General features: G+C 39.6%; 1 protein-coding gene across 6 annotated transcripts in view; it reads left to right on the top strand.

Annotated features, from left to right (window-relative positions):
* Positions 1-25,000, top strand: part of LOC122809137 (plasma membrane calcium-transporting ATPase 3) — a 4,021,470-nt gene that overhangs the window by 455,274 nt on the left and 3,541,196 nt on the right. The window lies entirely within an intron of this gene.

Here is a 25,000-nt window from a genome sequence, read left to right as displayed (position 1 = left end):
AGGCATGATCTACCCTTCACAAAACCAAACTGTGCGGGATCCAGAGTTTGGAGATTCCCTATATCCTTGTTTATTAGGTTCATGATGATGTGTTATATAGCTTTGCATATCGGACTCATCAGGCTAATGGGGCGATAGTTCCCAGGGTCTGAAATCTCTCCTCCTTTGTGGAAAGGGATGACTGTAACAGTGCGCCATTTGGTAGGGACAAAGCCTGAAGTGAGGCTGTGGTTGAACAGTGCACACAGGTGAGGTGCCAGTTCACTCTGTAGTTCATGTAGAACACAGTCAGGGTATTGTCAGGTCCCATAGAAGCTGTAGTCTTGGCCTTGGACAGTGCTGTTTTAACCTGTGCAGCAATAATACTGGGTGCTTGGGAATCTACTGGTATTGTGATTGGTTCTTGGGGGGGGGGGTAAAGTTGGCACTGAATTTGTCGGCCAGTATATTAGCAATATCTGTTGGCTCGGTATAGGAGGTAACATTGTGCAGTAGCTCAGAGCAAATCTGGGTATTGCCATGGAGATTCTTTACATAACTATAGAAGGCCTTGTGGTTGTCTTTACTATCTGCTGCAATCCTGTTTTCATAGCTAGCTTTAGAGAATTTGATGAGGGATCTCAACTTTTTGTTGAGGCTGATAACGGAGTTTTCCAGTTTTGGGACTTCACCTTATTCTGCATCAGTTTCCTCCTTCTGTTGTAAAGTTTGTTTATGGCAGGGGACCACCAGATTGGCTTCCTTTTTTGGAGGAGAGTGTCTTGGTTCTATTGGGTATGGCAAGATCCATGCATTTATGTACGGGTTTGTACGGTGCATTGGTGTATTATTCGGCTGTCATGCAAATGATATCCATTTGCATGGGTGCTGTGAAGTTTGCCACCTCTGTTTTTAGGAGCCCAAAGTTAGCTTTGGAGAAGTTTTTCATGGTAGCTACCTTTGCGAGGTGGGGTGGGAGGGATGTGGATTTCCAAGGTGATTAGCTTGTGGTCGGATCTAACCAGGGAGGAGTTGACTGAATCGCTGTCTTACCCAATGTTAGCTGCACCTGAAGTATCTCTGATGCATTATGTTGCGCTACCACTCTGAAGGTGTGTGCATCCTTTATAAATATGGAAACACCACTGGCTTTGGAAAATGCAAAAAGATCCATCTCTGTCTTTTTGCCCTCCCCCCTTTAAATAAATGGTCTTTCTTTCCTTAGTTGTAAACTGTCGTGTGCTGACAATTTTTTACACATTTTCATACCCTTCTTTATTTGCCTTCATTTATTCTTGCAGTACTCTCTTGCTATTAATATATCAGTATTTACAAAAACATAATCTTTAATTTCCCCAAATGTTTGTCTTTTCAGCTTTTCCCAGTTAGGGGTCGCCACAGCGGAACTCCGGTCTGCTAATGATTGGCAGTAGATTTTTTTTTTTTTTTTAATGGTGCCGAGTTGCCAGCCCAACGTCCAACTTTTAGCAAAGGCACGCCTATTCACGCATGTCTTTATGAGGCCACTCGACCGCTGGGCGGACATGCAGACTCCACACAGAAGGCACTTCAGCCGAGAATCGAACAGGAGAACCTCTTGCTGTGAGGCAACAATGCTACCGCTTAATTTCCCAAATAATTCTCTCATTTCAATTTCATTTGCTCATGCAGGTAACATAAACAATCTTATTGGTCCTCTTATAGTTTTCGAAATTACAGTCTCCCATTCTCCCATTCTTGTAATCATGATATATATAATATCTATGTCTTTATTCTTAACAAGAGCTTTAATTCCCAAACATTCTTCTTTACCCATGGCAAACAATCTATGTATATAATAAATACTGAAATCTTCAACTTTATTTCACTGTTACGAATGTAATATCTAAGAAAAATATTACGTTATTAATACATTTCTGGTACCATTAGAGTAAAATTAGTTATGCTCAAAAAACACACTGCCTTACTGGCATTCTAGTAGTAGTGCCTGCTACCCTCCTCTGGCAGTTTACTAAAGCTCAGAGCCCCTCCCACTGCTTGTCTGTAGGTGTGAATGACTAATCACCTGGCAGTACAGGAAGTGCCTTACAAACCCACAGGCATGATTCTTTCAGTTTTCTAGTGCCATAATAAGAGGAAGATCTCTTGGAAGACTACTCCTTGCCCTGGATCTCTTCAGCTGCTGAGCTCAGATAAGAAACCCTTTCAGGTTTTTATTTCCTCCCTCTGCCTTTTTCTTTCAGTGTTTGAATAGTGTATTGTGTTGCTTTGACCGTTTTTTTTTCTGATTGGGAAAGTGTATGCGCTTGGGATTTTACTTTACCTGCATCCAAGTGTTTGGCATAGCTAGAAAAGATCTCAACCTTGCTCTCCCATCTATGGATCAAGTTGAACCTTCAGAAGTCATGTCTGACATCCTCACAAGGACTTGTCTTCCTGTGGTGCTTAATTGACTCTAACAAAAGAATGGCCTTTCTTCCCAAAAGCAAGGTCTTGTCCTACCAGATGATGTTTCAGGTACTCTGCATGAAGATAGAATTCCTAAAAATTCTAGGACTGATGGCATTCATGATTCTCATGATACCACTGGCCTGGCTCCACATGAAGAAAATGTAAGAGTATGTATGTATGAAATTGTTGGACCCAGCACCTACATTCCCTGGAGTCCATGTTTCCAGTGCTGCCCTTTATCAGACAAGTGTTAAAGTGGTGGAGAACACAGCTGAGGATCAGTCCAGTACTTCCTTTCTCCTCTTCAGACACATTCTGTCCAAACATATCATCCAACTTTGCTTGGAGAGCTATGTCAATGGGAGTGAAAATGCAGGCCACTTGAATCCCAAGAATGCATGGAAGCACATCAGTATCAAATAAGTATTGGTGTTGATCCACACCTTTAAAGTCGTTCACCACTTCTGGTCTCCAGGTTCTCTTTTTGTTATTATGGACAATACCTCAGTTAATGTAGTAGCTCAGCAAACAAGGGGGTACAAGGTCATATCCTCTATAGTGGTTTGCAGGGATGACCTGGGAACTGGCTTTACAGCATTATGTGACTCCTCAGACATCATACATCCTGAAAGAGAAAAGCATTGTGGCAGACAGACTAAGATGATCCTGGACAGACATGCATAACTGGCAACTCATGGCAGTGATGCTCCAGGATCTAGTCCAGATGTGTGGAATTGCAGAAAATAGATCTGTTCACCTCCTTTCAAAACAGACAGCTGGAGAAATTGTGTTCCAGACATCTTTTTATCCATGCTTAGAGGACAGATTCATTCTCATTCCCTTGGATGGTAATTGTCCTGTATGCAATTACACTCTTCCCACTGATTCACAAGGGACATCTGAAGATTCAGAAAGAAACCTCTGAGATCATTGTAGTGCCCCCTATTGGTCCAGGCAATCTTGGGTGTGTTCTACAGATACACAGCCTTACTGGCATATGGGTAGTAGTAACCTGCTGCCCTCCCTCTGGCCGTCTGTTAAAGCTCAGAACTCCTCCCACTGTCTGTCTGTGAAGGGTGAAGGATGTCATCCAGCTTGTCAGAAGTAATATCCCAAAAGATCTTTATCTGACTGTCACAAGAAAACCAGAAGGGTTCTGTCTGCGAGTGTGAAGGGCTGTCCTGGTCCTTCAACCTCACAGACAGACAGTGGGAGGAGTTCTGGCAGGACCAGGACAACTCTTCACATTCACATACTGAACCCTTCTGGTTTTCTTGTGACAGTCAGAGAAAGATCTCTTGGGATATTGCTTCCGTTAAGCTGGATGACATCAGCTGCACAGCTTAGATGAGAAACTTCTTGTAGGTTTTATTTCCTCCCACTGCCTTTTCTGTCAGTGCTTGAATAGTGTATTCTGTTGCTTTGACTGTTGTTTCCAATTAGAAATTTTACATATGCTTCTGTTTTTACTTTGACTAGCACAGTAAGTTCTGTTGATTAAACGCTTCATTTGGAAATTTTGACAAGATGACTTGATATTGCATTTTTTTTTCTTTGGGGTTATGTTTATTTCAAATGATTGATAGGACTACTGAACTTAAATTTTTTTTTGTTTGTTTAAATTGTGATTTTGGTGCCATTTTGTCTATTAAATATTTCTGGCAGGAATTCGTAATCAGTTTATGATTTATTTCTTTTCTAATACTGTTTTAACCTGTTTGCATTTATTTTGACTGAAACCAGACCATTTTTTAACAAAATTAGGGGACTTTTGTAGATGTATTTTGTGCTTGGTACTATGTTGCTGAAACTGTCATTTTATTCAGTGCAATCTTTATAATATAACCCCTGGAGAAATAGACTTAATTTTGTTGTTTAAACATTTCTCACAGGAATGTTTCACCAGTTTACTATTTAATTCTTGTCTAATACTGTTTTTGGATGTATTTGTGCATTTATCTTGTGCTTTGAACTGTGTTAGTGAAAATACTGTTATTTACGCAGTGCAGTGTTCAGAGTAATATCCCTAAAGAAATAATCTTTAGAGGGATTTGTCCATCTTGTTACTGGGCTGACTGTGCAGACAGTACCAGGCATTGAGCTGGCTAGTTTCTTGTCCCTTGACTTGATGGATTCACCCCTGCCCACCACCACCATCTTCCCCATCTACACCTAAAGAAATGAAAGCATAAATCAAAGAATATGCCTCAGCCTGCCACTTGTGACTCCACAGTAGCCTTAGTTTTCAGATAGGCTATCAGACCAATTGTCTTCTGTTACCTTCAGGTCCCCTAGGGTGGTTGTACATTGAGACATTTCCTCCATTAATCCCAGTGCAAGAGGTTGTCTTCAAGAAAGCTTGTAGCTCCCCTTTCTTTACTGAGGCTTTGCCAAAGAAAGTGTTTAAAAAAATAAGGGTGTACTCAGCCTTTCCTGGTCTCCTAGCCCCTTTGTCTGTAGACTCTGCTTTGGTATTCCTAGCAACTTTTGCTAACAAGGAATGCAAAAAGCAATTACCCAAACCAGCCAAAGGTTATCCAGTATAACACCAAACTGATAAAAAATAAACCAGGTAACCACCAAAGCTGAAAGCATACAAAATGTTTATTCCACAAAGAAGACAGGATAAGCGCTTCCACACCGAATGTGTTTCATCAGATCCACTGCTTAACTAAAACAAGTCAATTATATAACAAGATCAATTAAATATACCCATTAAAAACATGTTGACAATCACTGATGCAAATAGCGATTCTTAAGGAGAGGTTTTAAAGACACACTGGCGTTAATGCTTGGAGGTTTATCAGCCTGCAGTCTGGTAATCCATTTAATCTCCGCTAACTCTACTGATTATGATAATATAGTAGAGTTAGCAGAGATTAAATTCTCCTTAAGAAACTCTAGGAAGCCTTGCTTGAATTAAAGAGAATTTAATATTCTGAATCGGGGGCCTCATTCAACTGTACCAAGCATGGATAAAACAGCTCTGCAGCAGAATTTAAAGTAATATCACTAGCCCACAATAATCAAGCACCCCCTTTTAAGCAAATAAGACAGCTCAGCAGCATCTACAGTAGTATCCCCACTAGGCCAAGAAAATTAATCACCTCTTTATACATAGTCAACTCAGACTCCTAATCAGACAGACATCACCACCACCTCAGTCTCTGTATCCAAATAAATACAAATAAATACTTTGTGACCTAAAACAACACCCCCCAGCCCCCCAAAGCCAACAGATAGAATCCACGAGAAAGCACTCTGCTGCATTTTCTGAAACCAGTTTAATTGAGATGCAAAAATTGTCTCATGCTGTATGATGACTACCTACTACTAAAGCATCACAGCACAATGTGTGAGAGATGTATTTAATGTCACTGGAGGTTAAGGGCTCACACACTGTCACCACTGATGCAAAGATTGTTAGCAGCTCACCCCACAGCACACCTTTTCATTGTTCCATGGAGCCATAACTCACATAAAACACATAGTCCATCATATGCCAAGGTTCTAAAGCTTGACCTAACCAAACTACTTCTGAAACACAAGGGCATTAAGTATCCTCAACGACATTCCATCTCTGCAACACGGTTAAAGCCTTCCACCTTACATTGTAACCAAGGTCACACTGTCTCAGTTACTGCACATATAAGGCAAGCATCCACAAAACATAATATTCTAGTCATAGCTGACTCCATAGTGAGACATACAGATGCACCACTCACCAGGCTGAGTAAGTAAAAAATGACAGTCATTTGTATGTCTGGGGCCAGGATTCACCATATCACACAGGCGCTCAAGTCTTTAAACAGCAAGTACCATTATAGATCTGTCATAGTGCATGTGGGTATTTACAAATTGAGTGGCACCTCCCTAGACTACATGAAGAGAGACATGTGGTGCTCTCTGACTGTATGACCCAGGCAGTTACAAGCCAAGCTTTGATCAGCGTTCTTCCTTCTCCAAGGGCGATACCTCAGTCTGAGCAAAAGATAACTGACTTTAATAATTGGTTTAAGTTTTGATGGCATTCGGGGGGTGGGGGTGATATCTGTCACCCAGGGAGGACACAATCAACAGACTCCTATGCTTTGCCAGGGATGGTATACATCTGTCCCCTCTAGGCTTTTGTATATTGGCCAAATCATTATTCCCAAGTCGCTTTGTTAAACAGTGCCAACTGGATCAGACTACCTACATAGCAAAATAAACTAAGAAAAACTTAAAAAGTACTACGCATTAGTGCTAGGAGTCTAAACTAAAAACTTCCCACTCTGCAAGCCTTCCTCACCCTAGAGGTGACATCTGAGACATGGTTCAGATCGGTGGAGAGCACTCAGGTGGTGCAGGGCTGCAATGCCTTCCATATGTTTAGACCAGCCAGTAGACACAAAGAGAAGAAAGTTGGAGGTGTTTGTTTTTTAATAATCTTTATTGAATTATCACTTTTGACATAGGCAATCATACAGTGATATAAATGAAAACAAACAATATTGACATATTCCCAGTTACAAATATCATATATCATATTTGATCTTCTGTACAATAAATGTCAATTCAACATAAAATTGGTCACTCAATTCCTGCCTTCCGGTAAACCTCATTCCTTCTCCAAAATATGATTCTGTGTGTATTCTTTCCACAATTCCCATTCCTTTTGTATATAATTTGCTCCTACAGTTTTCTAAAGATCCCACTTCCATTTTTTTATCTCTGTTACTTTATTCACTATTTCAAATACAGTTCAGACTTTGATTTCCATTTCTAGTAATTGCTTTTTTAGCAGCCAACAGAATTAAACTTATGAAGGCCTTACTATATCTAGGCAATTCAGATCCTATATCCCAGGTCAAAAAAATAATTTCCTTAGTTACACCAACTTGCTCATCCAGTATTTCTGACAGAGTAGTCTGTAGGGAATTTTTAAAGCCTGGCTACTCATTGCATTCCCCAAAAGATATGTTCCCAGTTACCTTTTTCTTCCCCATTACAACTCCAACTTTGTGATCTACCTCAGAAAAAATTCTTTGGAGTCTAAATACCTATGCAAAAACTTCCAAACAAAATCCTAAATCTTGTAGACTTTGTTGCATATTTGAGAGACATGCATATATCTTCCTGTTGTTCCTTTGTGAATTGCTTATCTAATCTCTCTTCCCAGTCTTTTCTAATCTCTTCTGATTTCCATAGTTATCATGCAATATTTTGTCTGCCCTACTAATTATACATTTTTAACAGCAGCTTCTGGTCTAGATTCAACTAAAAACTCTGCAAGTGCTGGTGTTTCACATATGATTCCCCTTTCCCTTTTTCTTTGCATATACTCTGATATCAATCTTTGATAGAGAAAGCAGTCTCTAGCCTGCGTACCAAATGTGTTCTTGGCCTTTTCCTAATCTGTTACCTTTTCCTCCCTAATTATTTGCTCCCAAATACCTTGGTTCCTTTGCCATTTTTCTTCAGTATATTCCTGATCTCTCTTGCCTATTCTTTGTACCCCTAATTGCAGTCATCCCTATCAGAATAATTTCCTTTCTCCATTCCAGTGTTGGCTTAGTTAATCTTAATATACTTTCTGCTACTTTATAAATATAATTTTCTGTATAACTATTTTTCCTTAAGGATCTACAACAAAAATCCCAATCTGTCCACATTTATTGAGCTTACTCGCTGTTTCATCATCCTTTCCACTTTGAATTATAGCTTTCTGCTTGTGCTATGTATAGGAGACTTAACTGTGTAGCTGTAAAATATCCCTTCAAATCAGGTAATCCCAAACCACCTTTTTCTATTGGAAGGATCAATTTATCCCATATTACTCTTGTTGTCTTCCCCTCCCAGATAAAATCCTTCAGTTTTTTATTAATTGCAATCTGCAATTTCTCTGCTTGATAAAATATGCCAGTCTCTCTTCCCAGTCTTTTCTAATATCTTCTGATTGATTCCCATCGCGATCATGCCATATTTTATATGCCATACTAATAATCCCTTTTTAATAGCAGCTTCTGTACATATAAAACTAAAGAAATTAAAACATTTTCACTGCTTGTATCTTGCTATCTATTTCCACGAACAAGAGATTCCAGTTCCTCGTATTTTGTATTATCTTTTGTTTAGACTCTTCCCACATATCCTTAGCTGCCATAACAGAATCCTTTTTAACCCATGGGTATTGCTGAAGCAATCCATGTGTGGGTACATAGTTTACAGCTATAGCCTTTGTTTTATCTTCATTAACCTTATCTCCCTAAAAGGCCTGAAACTGTTTTACAATGTTCCACAGCACTGACATGTCCTTTTCTGGTTTTATCAGGTACAAAATAATATCATCTGCAAATAAAGCCAACTTTTCTTGATTACCATACAAACTATATACTTGAATTTCTGAGTTCCTTATTTTATTTGCCAATGGTTCTAAATATAATGCAAATAACAAGGGGGAAAGAAGACACCTCTGCCTGGTTCCTCTCTTCAGATAGAACTTACCAGAGAGGAACCCCCACTTTAATTTTCATCTTAGACCCCTCATATATCCACCTAATTAACCTTATTATTGTGTCAGGGAATGTAATGCTTCCATTGCCCAACTCATAAAATCCCAGCTTACTCTGTCGAATGCTTTTTTTGCATCAAGACCCACCAGCAATTGGTATTTTCTTACATTCTGCTTCCCTCTAGATCATTGTTATTCTATTAATGTTGTTAAATGTTTGCCTCCCCTCCATTAAACCACACTGATCCATATCTATCAATTTTGATAACACCGTTGCCATTCTTTTAGCCATTATAGACATGAACACTTTATAATCACCATTTAGAATTGAAATGTACCTAAATGAAGTTGGGTCTGATGGGTCTTTACTATCTTCAGATATTACAGCCACCACAGCTTTCTTCCAGGATGCTGGTACTTCCCATTCTTTTAAAATACTGTTAAACAAAACATTTCAGAGCTTTATCACTTTCTTCCCTCCTAGCTTAAAGGTGGAAGTGTCTTAATCCTCATCCTGAAAAGGGTTGGATCGAGGCTAGCAAAGCAGCATGAAGCCCTTGAGATCTTTCATGTCCAACTTACCATCAGCAAAGTCCCTTGCCATATTCTGGTGAGCTACAGAATGCCCTCTATGACCAGGGCTATCATAGCACCTACCTAAATGACCTAGAGTCACTTACCATTAATCCAAGTACCATATTATTGATCTACTTCAACTATCCAGCCATAGACTGAGAAACATATAGCACCACTAGAGTGCAAGCACAGGGATTCCTGGACTTTGTCAATAGAAATGCTATGGAACCAGAGTACACACCATGGAAAACAACATTTTTGACCTTCTCCTTACTAATATTAGTGAATCATGCGCCATTCCCCATGTAACATCTTCAGTCATCATGTCCGACCAAAAAGCCATCTCTGTTGTAATAAGGAGAAAACCAGAGTCCAACCTGGACCCAATTACATTTAAAAACTTCTCCAAGACTAGACCCCCACCCCCGCAACTCAGAAAGCTGGACTGTTTATGTTGAAATGTATATTGACAACTTTTACGAACATGTACTCAACTGCAAAGAAGCAAGTGTAGGCAGAGCAAATCCTAAAAAAAAACAAAAAAACAAAAACACCCTGGTAGAATCACAGCATAAGTAAGGTTTATAACAAAAGGAAAAATAATTGCCAAAAACAAAAAGTGAAATGCCCAGCAAAATAAGAATCTAATCATCAAATTAAACAAGCAACTTAGGAACATAATAAAAACTTTCAAGGCCAACTTTGAGAAAAAAATAGCTGTCCAGGCCAAGGATAACCACAAGGCTATTTTCAGGTATATCTGCATCTCAAGGGCAATACACAGTGTGCTTTAGCTAACTGTAAATGGCACAACTTTTGTAGAAGCTGTGGATATAGCAAAACTATTTGTGACAAATTCAGCTACCCCTCTGTACACACACCACTCTCCGAAATCTCACAAAAACTGTCAGAAAACCATACATAACTAGCTGTCAAGGCAATGTGAGCACTGATAAAACCAAGTACCAAAAACAATCCGAACAGGCTGAAGAAAGTTTTATTAAATTCCAAATCGAATTGCAACGTGGTTTAAAAACAGTTGTAGTTAGTATAAAAACAGTTGTAGTAGGAACAATTGTGGTAAGCGCTTTCGTTTGGCTATGCCAAACTTTCTCAAACAAGAATACCGTAATTTCCAGCCGTTTAAATAAAACAAAGCACAGCGGTACAATATATTGTAGCAATCAGTCCGTTTCAACTTTCTTAAAGTAACCAATCTCTAAAAAACAGACAATCATGAACTGAGGTAACTGAAATGCTATGAACAATATGTATATATGATCAATAAATATATTAAAATATTATTAAAATCGTACCTGTAAAAGTACGTGTGTGAAACATAAAATATATGTGTATACTAAGCAAACCGTATACTATAACTTAATAAAAAATGTAAACCTTCTCGTATTTCACAACCAAAGTTCATTCTGTGTAAATAAATAAAAAACATGAATACATAAATTATGTCCAGTCTCATAGAATAAATACACTATACAAATAGGCACTAATTATATCAATAATTTATCATGTAAATTATATTATATAATTTATATAAATCTGTTTATGAATTCCTTATTGGTAATAAAATTAAAACCATGTATATCAAAAATGTATGCGTCATGAAAACCATTAATGTCTATATTATTATGATACCAACCAAGGAAATAAATAAACAAATAAATAGATTCCTATTAAAATATCTTATCTATCTTTCTAAAGATTTTAACCTTAAAATACTTCCAATTGAAAGTGCACTATTGAGTCCTGGCCAGCTATACGCATTGAGCCTAATTTGCCATTGTAGTTCCATTTTTTCGAACAGTGATTGCCATGCTCCTCCCCTTATATCTGATTGTAAAGTATCCAAAATAATAAATTTAAATGAATGTGATGTATGTGTGCTAACATGTTTTGCTAAAGCATTTGTTTTTAATACCATCACGTATAGCCCGGACATGTTCACTCATACAATCCTTTAATTTCCGTTCTTTCCTATGTAAAAATTGGAACAACTGGAACATATAGCACAATAAACAATTTTGTCAGTATTACAATTGAATATCCCCTTGATACTAAGGTCTAATCCATTAATTTTTATGGAAGTAGTTCCCAACACATAACAATATTTGCACCTACCACATTTATGCATTTTACCGTATCTTATTACTCGTGAATTTTCAAAACACTTTTTTAAATTTCTTCCTTTTTTATATACAATGGATGGAATATAATCAAACTTGTGTAGTGAAGGGTCAGCGGTTAATAAGTTCCAGTTCTTCAAAAGAATATCGCGTATAGCATAACTGTCAGTACTGAATGTTGTAATAAAACTTTTATTAAAACCTTTAACAATGCTATTCTCGTTTTTGTCCATATTGTTGTTTTTACTCGAACACACGGTGCACCTATTCACCTCTAAATCACCTAAATTTTGTGACTCATCAAACCTAGTATTTACTAGTGATGAATCAATTTCTACAATAGAAGTGTTGTTAATTAAAGGTTTAAAATGACCACTGTCACGTTTTATTATTACTTCATTCATAATGTTGTCTATCATTTGAACCGGATAACCTCTACCTTTAAACATCTCACTTAATAAATGACATTCTGATATGAAGTCATCCCTACTACTAACCATTCTTGCTGCTCTAACAAATTGTCCTTTTAGAACAGCTTTCTTTTGTGTGTAGGGGTGACAGCTATCGAAATGCAGAAAATTATTACTATATGTTTCCTTTCGGAATATTGTAGATGTATAAGTTTGATTATTATAATCTTTTTTCAAAAGGACATCTAAATAGGATATACTATTTTTATTATTTTCCGCTGTAAATTTTAAAAAAGAAGTAGTACTATTTATATAAGCTAAAAATTCATCTATCATTTCTTCTTCACCACTCCACAAAATGAAAATATCATCCAAAAAACGTAAGTAAACTTTGCAGAAACCAAAAAAGGGGGATTCAAAAATATATCTTTCCTCCCATACACACATTACTATGTTGGCATAGAGGCCTCCGCAAGGAGACCCCATAGCTACACCTTCTCTTTGTAGGTATAAGTTATTGTTAAATAATATAAAATTATTCTTTAGAACCATATCAAAAAGTTGATCATATAAATGAATACTGTTCTGTGATAGTCCTTTTTTCAATAAATATGAATTTACCCAATCAATGCCTAATTCATGCGGTATAACAGAATATAAATCTTTAACATCAATCGTTATAAAAATGTAAACATCACAGTAATTGGCTGTTCTCATCGTAGATAAAAAGTCCCAGGAATCTGTACATAAATGCTCTTCACTCTGTATAAATGTTTTCAATTTATTATCTAAAAATTTTGCAATCGGATGTGTTATGGAACCCTGTGCATCTACGATTGGTCTAAATGGTGGTCTGGTTAAATCTTTATGTATTTTAGGGACTCCAAACATAGCTGGTGTCCTAGGATAAACCACATTCATAAAATTAAATTCATCAATATTTATGTCTCCATCAATGAACAAATCATGCAAAATATCCCTGATGCGTCTGTAAGCTACATTTAATTCATTAATTGAACTCTTAATATAAATATTACTGTTTAATATAACCTCCATTTTTTTCAATATAATCGTTCACGTTAAATATTGTCATACCCCCACCCTTGTCTGGCTGCTTAAGTCTGACTCGCTTTGTTTCCATTAGCATGTTTAAATTATTACTCTCAGACTTAGTTAGATTATATTTTTTGTTTTTTATGTAGGAAGTATCAAGTGCTCAAAAGTCTAGTTCACAAATTCTTTCAAATGTCTCCAATGTCAGATGCAATGGGGGAGGGGGGTATATGAACTAGAAATGTAAAAGGGGTTTATGGTGTGTTCATTAGTCTGGAATAATAGACTTAAATTTAATTTCCATACAAACATTTTCAAATCAATAATGGAATCAACAACATTCATCTTACGGTTAGGTATAAAAGTAAGTCCCCTTGATAACAATTCACATACAGTTATCAAACTCAAATTGTGAGTAGTTGTAAATTTTAAAGTCATTCATTTTGTGTGTGTAAATCTTGGGATATGGCAATTCTTCGGACAGTCATTTGCGGCCTCTCCACGGGCCCCTGTTGTAATTGCTCCTCCCCCTGGAAAAAGTTCCTCGCATGTGTGGTTGGTTCAATGAGTCCCAACCTCTCATTTGGTTGGAATATTGGCCCGGTTGTTGACGTTGTAACCGTTCTGACCTTCTGAGTGGTGGAAACGCGCTTGCTTCTAAAAAATCATCATTAGTTTCTGTTTCCATGTCTTCCATGTTATTATTCAAAATGACATGGATGTCATTCCTATCATTAACATTAGTTGATTTTGAATACCATTGTTGCTAAATTGAGGGTGGGGGTTGGCCAAACCCATAGCATAAGCATTGACATCTCTTGTAAGCTTTTTTAATTTCCTATCCTTGATAGATTTTATTTTTTCATCTATTGATTTAAAAATGTGTTGATAATCAAAATCATTTATAGTGAAGGCAGAATAATTTTTTGCTATAGTATCCAGTTTGTTTGCTCTCTTTGATAAAGTTTCTATTATTTTAATATTATCATTAATGACTAAATTCATATAATCTGCCCCAAATTTATCAAAAAGCTTAATTAAATCAAAATGTAATGGTGAATTGGCTACAAGGCCAGTCGGAAAACTCCAAACGCGTAAACCTTTTGGAACCACTTTTTTCTTTAAACATTCAGAAAAATAGTTATTGTCCATTTGTAGCTTTTTGATTTTTATCAAAACGTGGTCTAATTCTGATAATTTTTCATGATAAGTCTTAGACATACCTGAATTATAATTTGTAGTATGTTCAAAACCATTGTCGTTTTTTAGCCATGAAGAGAAAGACTCGCTACTCCTTAATGGAAAAATATACAAAGGTCCGTTTGATTGTTCTCTAATGTGAACATCACTTCCATTTGTTTCAGCTGTTGCCACCATGGGAAGATTTGCATTCTGTTGACCATTAACATTAGGTTCATGAATGTCTGTAAATGGGTTGGAATGAAGAGAAAGATTAGAACATTGAGACAAACTTCGTTGTTCTAGTTGATCAATTCTGTCAGTTAATTTTTGAATGAGTACTGTTAAATTCCCGAGCATGTTCTCTTGAGTTATTTCAGTCTCTGCCTAGCCAAATCCATGTCGCTCATTAAACTTTCAAGGCCAACTTTGAGAAAAAAATAGCTGTCCAGGCCAAGGATAACCACAAGGCTATTTTCAGGTATATCTGCATCTCAAGGGCAATACACAGTGTGCCTTAGCTAACTATAAATGGCACAACTTTTGTAGAAGCTGTGGATATAGCAAAACTATATATGTGACAAATTCAGCTCCCCCTCTGCACACACACCACTCCCAGAAGTCTCACAAAAACTATCAGAAAACCATATATAGCTAGCTATCACACAGGACTGATTCTCAAAGGCCAACAGTATGGCTTTTATGGACTGTGACAATACCCCAGGATGTATCATAAATAGCATGAAGTAAGATATTTATATGTCCCTAACAACACTTGTCAACCTCAGCCTCTGAACTTGCTTGAAAGTGAATGGAGGACAACAGTCGTCATACCCCCTACACAAGGGAAGGCCATCCACTGACCTGGGCAGTTACTAGCCTCATATGTAAAGCCATTGAAAGACTTATCATGGTACCTATCAGTAAGTACACAGGAAACCTCCAAACACTGGATCTAACAGAGTTTGGTTTTGTCAATGGCAGATCATGTCTGCTCATCCTAGTGAGCTATTTCAGAAATGTCACTGAATTTAGGGAAAACGGTACACACTGCCTACCTTGACCTAGCCAATGCCTTTGACATCATACCCACCTAAGGCATTTTGGATAAGCTTTTTACAAACTAGGAAAATGCCCCTACTTCACCCAATGGATTGGAAACTGGATCACAGATAGGACACAGGAAGTCAGGATAGGGCTTGCCATGTCATCAATAAAAATGTCACAAGTGGAATCCCACAGAGCTCTGTTCTCGTGCTGCTCCTATTTGGTATTTATTTCTCAGACATCATAGCAAATGTCAAAGATATATGGTTGACAACGTTTGCAGATGACTGCAAGCTCTGAGCAGTTATTGAATGCATACCTCTCAACCGTACCAAATTCCTCTGTATTTACCGGTTTTGAGGTGAAAATAATGGGGTGCCACGAATTTCTGAGTGGCCCCCTTAATTCCCGAATTTCCTGGGTTTTATTTTTCAATTTTTTGCGAAATTTTGCTGTCGTCATCGCATGCAGAGCGTGCACAATGACATCAGTTTCGTGATCAGACTGCTAGCCTGTCAGAATTCGGCTGGGCTCAAGGGGGTGTGTACTGTTAATCTTCCTGTGTTTATCCTTTCATTTGGCAAATCAACAAGCCGGCAATGTGTTTGCAGTTGCAGCAGCAGCATTAAGAGTCATCACAAACCAACTGATGGAGGACTGAGGGCTGAGCAGCCACAGCAATCAGCAGCAGTCGTCGAGTTGGACTGGTTCTCTAAGATTCTGAACTTGTCCACGAATAAAATACCCTAGGGAAGCCAAGAATAAATGGATGACCAGGTAAGCTGCCTTAATAAAGGTACGGTGGGATGTCGGTGAAGAAGCTGGGCTACCGGTAAAGCCTTGAGAAAGGCTGTACGTACCCGAGTGCTTGTGGTTGAAGGCTGAGTAAAGCCTTCAGAAAGGCTTCGTATACAGGTCGTAGTTCCGGCTGGTCAGGTCTCCTGGTGAGAGGAACCGCTAGTGTGGCAGCTAGAAATCAAAGATGAAACACACAGAAAAAACAGGCTAAACAACGTAAATGTGGCTCGGCTAAGGAGCTCTGCTCGCCGTGGTGGCAAAAAATCAACGTAGTCAAAATTCAGATTCTAGAAGGTCATACTTTATTGAAGTAAAAAGTACCAGAAGTACAATCACCATCGAAGCGTAGTTCCTTAATGGAAAGAGTGATCCTGAGGATTTCCTTTTATAAGAGTATCTGGGGGTGTGTCAGTGGGAGCCGATCAAGTGTGGGTGAAAAAACCTTTATTGTGATTGGGCACGACAACTTGACATCCCACCTTACAATCTGATAGGTTATATACCCTGAGCCAGCTCATACGTGGTTAGTAGAATCACTCTAAACCTATAATAGTGAAGTTCGGAGATTAGCTAAAAGTAGCTAAAAAAATGTAGTTAACTAAAAATAGTCTTGCTGGAAAACAATCAACCCTTGCTGGTAAAATACATTATTAGGCTACACTTTTCGAAATCTTAGTCAGGATGATGGACGACCTAAAAGAGCATAATAAGCAAAGCTGAGTGTACTAGAGAAATAGCAACAACATGTATGTAAAATAAGAAACAGGCTAGAAAACCAAAAAATAAGACTAAAAAAATAAGAACCAGGCTAGATATCCAAAAAATAAGATACAGAAACTAAAAAGAGAAACAAAATAGTGAAAAGTTCTTAAATAATGGATATCAATAGAAACTAATGTATTAAGATATGGAACTGAATGAGGGCTGTTAATTAAAAAAACAATCTTAAAAAGGCACTGATATGTAACCTGAAAAGCTAGAAAGACACGAAAAAAAGTAATACTGAACCATTGTAGAAAACATGAAAGACATGAAAGACAAAAAAATATATATAGATGAACCATTGACCAAAAACAAATGAGTCCGAATTTGCCAGGGGAAGTATCAGACCATGGGCTGGAGGTAGACTGGTGAGATCAAAAGTGTCTGTCGCACGAAAGGTAACATTTCATTGGTAAATCTGTTAGAGGTCCAGGTGCAGAGGTTGTGGTATACGGTGTTGTATCTTTCTGAGATACAAGACTGGGGTCAAAGATTCTGCATAGTAAAGGCCTGGTCTTTTCCTTGCCTGCAAACGTATTTGCCACAAGAGTTCCCTCTTCTCAAGCAGCGAGTTGTGGTCCCTGCCTAGTGGGGATTTAGAGATGTGTTCAAGAACATGAAATTTTAACATATTGTGTCCTAGGTTCCTGAGAGCATGCACTGCCAGCTGGTTTCTCACTTTCAAGTATTTTAAGTCATGCAGGTGTTTTGCTAAACTCGTTTTAAGGGAGTTGACCGTCTTGCCCACATAGAAAACATTGCATTTAGTGCATGCTGCCCTGTAAACCACTCCTGTGACATTGCAGTCACCTCTGACACTAGGTGTGTAGTGTCACCTGCCATTGGGGCAGTAAAAGCCTGCGGCACCGCTCATATGTCTACAGTAGTGGCAGGGAGGCTCACTGCAGGCAAAGGTGCCAGGGTTGTCAAGTTGAACTTGGCAGGGGTGTTCCAGAAAGTCCCTAATGCTTCTCCCTTTTCTAGCTGTGAAGGAGGGTTTCTCTGGAAAAATGTGGCCAAAAGACCTGTTATTTGTGATGATGGGCCAATTGTCCATTACGATCTGGATGATGTCTTTGTAATCCATAGAGAAGTCCAGGATGCAGTTGAACTGGAATCTAGTTTCTGGGGTGGTCTGGATTCTGGTGTCAGTTAAAGCCCTAGGGGCACCAAGTTGGCGCAGGCTGATGATGGGGTCGAGGATCCTGTTGATTAGCCCTTCTGGGTAGCCTCGGGCTAAAAAGTCCATTTGTAGCTTTCGAATGTTGGTCAAGAAATCCGTCAGGTACTGGGAGACTCGTGCTATACGGATCCCTTGCGATTTAATCACGCTCACCTTCTGTTTGAAGGGGTACATACTGGTGGCGTGCAGAAAAAAGTTTACCCTAGTGGGTTTTTGATAGAGGTTGTGTGTCAATGTGGTGGAGCCTTGTTTCTTCCTCAGGTAAAGATCCAGAAATTCGATCTCCTCTGTACTTTGTTTGCTGGTAAAACACAGGAATGTGGTGGTGTTGTTGATATAAATGAGGAATTCCTCCAGTTCAACCTGGTTACCCTTCCAAACCACTTGAGAAAGTAAATTATTACAGGTATGCTTGAGGAAATGCTGAAACATTTTTTTATTTGCGTGCCAATGTTAAGACAGTTATTGTTCTTTAGGAGAGCACATGGCTATAAGAGTGGTGCATATTGTACAGCATTTTAAATCTGTGTGGTGTGTACACGTATAATTAAGTAATGGAAGTGAAATTCCACGTCTTTCTCTTAACCGTGAAGGTTTGCCACGTTATAGTTTAATTGTATAGCTATGTAAGTGGTGATTTGAAGTCTCAAAGGGCACTAACAAGCCTCACCAACTGTTCATTTACAACCAGCATGCTCACAAGTTGCTGTAGACGTTCTAACAGAAAAAAGCTCACATGTTACTGCTTTATAGTTGAGAGCGGTAAAACAAAAAAGTTTTGTGTACAACATCTATTACTGTTATTAAAACTGTTTTTACTCAACTTCAGCCTTTTGGACGTCCGTTTTTGGAAAAAAAATCTTGCCTGGCTGTTGCATCTGTGAGGGTGTATGCAAGAAGGCTTCTCTCCCTTGTCTTTCTGTAAACCTGTTAAAATTTATTTATTTATTTAAGTCTGATGACCGGGGAAGTCCACTGGGCCAAGAAGAGCCCATTTTCAGTGGAGACCTGGGGAGAAAAGCTCCACAATAATTGCAAGTTACATTTCACATGTTACAAAAGGACATAGTTCATACAGCTAATTAAACATTTACAGATAAGCTCCATGATATTTGCAATTGGCTTGTCACAATGTTACAAAAATGAAAAGGCATAATTCAAGACAGAAATTTCAGCATTTACATAAAGTGAATATTTTTGTTATAAACTCAATTGTAGGTTTAACATTTCAAAATATATAGCTACTAGTCATTTGCAGGTTAGGAAAATATGCATGGAGAGGGTAATAGTATAGTGAGGCACCTTCGCAGCCCCTGATACCCGCTTCTACAGATTTGCAGGCCTCTACTGAGACCCATTCGGAGTCCGGTATGCCGCGAGACGCTTCTTCCACTATGGAACCTGCGAATGTCTCTACCTTGGATGGGTCCGGAGCCGTTGTGCAGACACCGGCTTCTGAGAGTGTATTCAAGCCATCTGATTTTTATATTAAACCGACGACTTCATTTCAAACCAAAAACTCTGAATTTCTCAGGCCCAGAGTTTGCACTACCCCTAGGAAACCAATGACTAAAGTGCATTCTCAGACCCACATGCCTCAGGAAACAAATGCTTAGAATGGCTGAAGATCTTATTACTTTAATTAGGGGAAGCCAGCCTTCCCCCTCAAAAAGACCAAGAACTGATTTTCCTTCTGATTCTTCAGATCATGAGTCCGTTGACTCTGATCCTTATAATTACCAGGACATACCCTTATGTACCTGTGATGATTCTGATACAGAGGATTCCATTCCCTCTGCTTCCCCACTAGAAGATTTTTCCTTTGGTGAAACCCTGCATTCCCTTGGAGAACATTTCCGCTGGGAGTGCCAGGAATACTTACAGTCCAAAAAGTGACTCAGGGAATTTTTAAACTTGCCTCAGCGCAGGCCTCTAGCTACACCTCCTGTTCTGGAAATTGTAGATGATGTCTTCTTGAAATCCAGCCTTAGCCCTGATACTTTGCCCCCAGCTCCCAGGAAACCTGACAGGTACTACAGAGTACCTGACTCCCACAAATTTTTCTTTAAAAATCCTACTGCGGATCCAGAGACCATTTCCCAGGGACTTAAAGGCATTAACGCTACATTACAACAGCCAAAAATCATACCCCTTCAGACAGGGACTCTAGGGCTTTAGACAGATGGGATAAGAAGGTATACACCTCTGCTACTCTTGCCATCGGGGCTTTAAATTGCCAGTTTCATATGTTAAAGTATCAGCAACATATTATGGAACTAATTAAACAGAAAATGTTGTTGATTCCTGATTGTGCAGAACATAAGGATTTACAAGAGTTAATGCATTCTGCTAACCAAGTTGGAAAACATACTTTGCAATGTGGTTTTGATGCCTTAGAAGCATCTTGCAGGGCTGCTGTCACTGGGTCTGTTCTTAGAACGCATGCTTGGCTTAAGGAACAAACTTTGCCAGACCATGTCAAACCAAAATTACTAGATGCACCATTAAACCAAGAACGTCTTTGTGGCAATAAAGCAGAAGAAGTCCTCAAAACGATGGAGGAAAAAGCTAAATTTATGCAAACTGTTAAAGATTTCCTACAGGTACAGCCACCTAGATTCAGTAGACATTGGCCTTCAAAAAACTGGTCTTTTCCAGTCCCTCCCAGACCTTCTCAGTCCAAAGCCAGGGGCAGCAGACCACCAAGACTATAGTCTCAGGGTATGCACAGATCTAAGCAATGGAGTTCTCTCACCTCTAAAACAGGGAGTAGTAAGCCGCCACCCTATCATAAAATCTCACAATGACTTATCCTTAACTCTTCCAAGCCTTGCTCAAGTATTTGCACCTTTAGGAGGAAAACTTGCCCTGCATGCAAAAAAATGAGAGTACATTACCCAGGGCAGATGAGTCTTAAACATTGTTTCCCAGTTATACAGATTCCACTTTCACTAACTGCCAACCCCAAGCGCATGGCCACACCTCCCCCCAAACCAGTGGGCAGAGGCCCAAGAGCAAGTACTTTCTCTTCTCAATATCAAGGCTATTCAACCTGTCCCAGCAGAGCAAAGGGGACAAGGGTTTTATTCCAGACTGTTTCTGGTACCCAGAAAAGAAAACTCTTGGCGCCCTATCCTGGCTCTGTCTATTCTCAACACTTTTCTGGTGGTTCCAAAATTCAGAATACTTACTCTCCAACAGCTGCTTCCTTTGCTAACCAGGGACTCCTGGCTAGCCACCCTAGACCTAAAATAAGCTTATCTGCACATCCCCATAAGGGAATCATTCAGGAAATATCTACATTTCAGAGCAAGCTCTATACACTATCAGTTCTCTCCACTTCCCTTTGGCTTATCTGCTGCACCCAGGGTATTCACAAAATGCATAGCTCCAGCCATTGCATATTGCAGACAGAGAAGAATTCAAATTTACCCATACATGGACGATTGCCTGATTCAGACAGACAGTCAGTAATTGCTACTACAGCACCTGACATTTGTAAACAGACTTCACTGGGGTACACCATCAATGAAAAGAAATCACATCTGGTACCCAGCCAACAGATTGTATTCCTGGGAGCAAGCTTGAACACAACTTCCCAGACGGCATTCCTCACTCCAGAAAAACAAATTTACTTGACAGACTACTTCAATCTACTGGCCACCAAAACCCAGCTTTCTGCAAGAAAAATACTGCAAGCCCTAGGGTTCATGGCCTCTTGCATTCTACTAATTCCATATGCAAGACTGCATATGAGGAAACTTCAATGGTACTTAAAAAGTCTCTGGTGTCAACATTCTCAGGACCTGGAAACAATAAATCCTATCATTCCTTGTCTAAGGACAGAGTTCCTTTGGTGGGCAGAGGCCTGCTACCACAACAAGGGACTCCCTTTCACACAACCCCCTGCCTCCCAAACTCTAACAACAGATGCATCAGACTATGCATGGGGGGCTCACATGGCAGGACAATGCTTTCAAGGCAAATGGATCCCAAAGCAAATGCACCTGCATATCAATCAAAAAGAAATGTTAGCTGTACAGAATGCTCTGACAGCCTTCAAAGGCCTTATTCTTCCAGGACAACTATTGGTAAAGACGGACAACACCACAGTTATGTGGTACATAAACAAGCAGGGGGGAACCCATTCCTACCCACTCTGCAGATTAGCCATAGCTCTGTGGAACACAGCCTTGAGCAATCAAGTGCACCTGCAAGCTCAATTCCTGCTAGGCAAACTAAATTCACTGGCATATGACTTAAGAAGAAATCTAATGGACCCACACGAGTGGAAACTGGAACCCAACATATTCAAGCTTCTGAGGCACAGGTGAGGGGCACCAGAGGTGGACCTCTTTGCTTCCCCTCAGAACTATCAATTGAGCAATTATTGCTCCAGAACTCCCCACAGCCAAGCATGGAAAATGGATGCCCTGTCCTTTACATGGGAAAACCTCTCAATCTACGCCTTTCCCCCTCTGCCCCTCCTCTTGAAGGTTCTACTAAAGATCAAACAGGACAAGCCAAGAACAATCCTGATTGCACCAGACTGGCCACACCAACACTGGTACCCTCTTTTGTGCAATCTGACAGTAGTGCCACCATGGCACCTGCCTCAGACCCCTTCCCTGCTGTCCCAGCAGGAGGGCCAGATTTTGCATCCTCAGCTACAGACCCTGAACCTAGCAGCCTGGCTCATCCCCTGAACTCATCACCAGCAACCCTCAGTAAACAGCTGCTGGATGTCATCCTTGAGGCAAGAAGGCCTAGTACTAGAAAATCCTATTCAGAAAAGTGGAAAATATAATGTTCTTGGAACCAGTCTCAGGGAATGGACACAGCTGTGCCCAGCTTACCTCATATACTAGATTACTTGGCAGAAATGGTCCACAAAGGCCTAACCTTCTCTTCAATTAAGATTCATGCCTCTGCCATCTCAGCTCATTATAATGCTGAGCCACCCCTCTTCTCTCAGCCTCTGGTCAAACAGTTCCTGAGAGGAGCCAAAAATTTAACCCCCGCCCCCCCAGGAGAGCTCCCAACAGAGCCTGGGACCTTAACTTTGTATTGGAAAAGCTCACGCTTCCTCTCTTTGAACCAGCTGCTACAGCAGAGTTAAAATTCCTCTCTTGGAAAACAGCTTTACTTCTAGCCATCACTTCAGCAAGAAGAGTCTCTGAATTGCAGGCCCGTATGGCCATGGAACCCTTCATTATCTTCCATGCAGACCGGGTTTCCCTCAGGACTAACCCATCATTTATGCCCAAGGTGGTATCCATTCATTTGCCAACTTTTTTCCCCTAATCCTCAGAATAAAGGGGAAAGGATCCTGCACTCCCTGGACGTACACAAGCAGCTTAGCTTCTATCTGAACAGGACTAAGCCGTTCAGGAAAACTGACCATTTCTAAGTCAGCTTTGCTGCAGGGGCAGAGGGCAAGACCATTTCAAAGCAAACCATTTCTAAATGGATAGCACACTGCATCCATTTCTGCTACAAACACCATGGGAAACCTACCCTGTGGGGATCAGAACACATTCCACTAGGGCTCCATCTACCTCTACAGCCTTTCTCAGGGGAGTCCCTACCAGGGACATCCTGAAAGCTGCAACCTGGAGCTCTGTACACACTTTCACCAAGCATTACCACTTACGTATCTTTTCTAAATCCAGAACTGGATTTGCCACAGCAGTCTTACAGGGCCTGCTTGCCAGCCCTAATGCTTCTTGATTGCCTCCACCCATCCTCAGCTTTGAGAATCAACCCAAATGTGATGACTGCAACAGTGAAACACGAAGAACATAGTACAGTTGTGTACACTTACCATAAATGTAGGTGTTCGAGTGTATTACCTACCTATGAACCTATAGTGGATGGGTAACAGAAAGTACACCCCTGGGATCACTTCATTGGCTCTGCTTGACAGAGGCTCAGTTAATTAATCAGTGGGGCGGCAAAAGCCGACACACTCTGGCTAGGCTTATAAATGCCCTCGGGCAGATAGCCTAGTACCTACCTATGAACTACCTATGAACCTATTCACTGTTGCAGTCCTGGTTACCCTCCCTCCAGTCTCCTGACTTCTCTTTACTTCTATCTATCCTTTTTGTTTGGCATACCTTATATTATTGGTATTTGCTTTTTGCTGGGAGTGTTCCACACCATGTAATTGCTTCCTATTTAGGGGGCTCCTGACATCTGGGGCAAGAAAAACTGATGTAATGGCATCGGCTGCATGTTTTATACCCCTGACGACTTGACGTTATGGAAGAAGCAACAGCATCCGACGCATAAATCCCAAGACTCTGGTATTCAGGCCGACTGAGGGCTACCTGCAGGCAGAACCCAAATGTGATGACTGCAACAGTGAATGCACTCGAACATCTACATTTATGGTAAGTGTACACAACTGTGCTTTCCTGAGGAGTTGAAAGAATTACTTTCATTTGCCATGGGATTTTCCCATTTAATGTCCTTGTCTTCAGTCACACACTTACTGGATTTGTTTAGTCAATTTTCTTCTGAGGATTTACTGCACACTTTTGTGGTTGGGCATTATTATTACTACTGCTTCCAGTCAACTTTATTCAGAGGATTTATCATTTAGATAGAGTGATTCTGGATCATGTTAGTTATCTCTGTTTATGTATTTGTTATTGTCTTCCTTTCCATGTTCATCATCTGTAAATACCTTTCTCTACCCATAGTCTGTTTTGTAGGTTTTTCATTAGGATAATTGTTGAATTTGTTAGATTGGTGTGAAGCCTTCCATCGTTGCTGTCCAAATCCTTTTTAGGAGAAGGTAGATTAGAACCAAACTTTATCCCTGGATCCACTTTCCTCTAGCTTATTTTTTTCATGAGCTTTAGTTCAGTTAGTTCAGACCTTTAGTATGCTTATGAGACACATATGGATTACTTATCTCTAT

This window comes from Protopterus annectens, chromosome 8.part0 (assembly GCF_019279795.1).
Source record: "Protopterus annectens isolate FY-2018-M chromosome 8.part0, PAN1.0, whole genome shotgun sequence".
Classification (NCBI taxonomy): Eukaryota; Metazoa; Chordata; order Ceratodontiformes; family Protopteridae; genus Protopterus; species Protopterus annectens.
The sequence above is the reverse complement of the archived record's forward strand: the minus strand, read 5'-3'. Positions and strand labels throughout refer to the sequence as shown.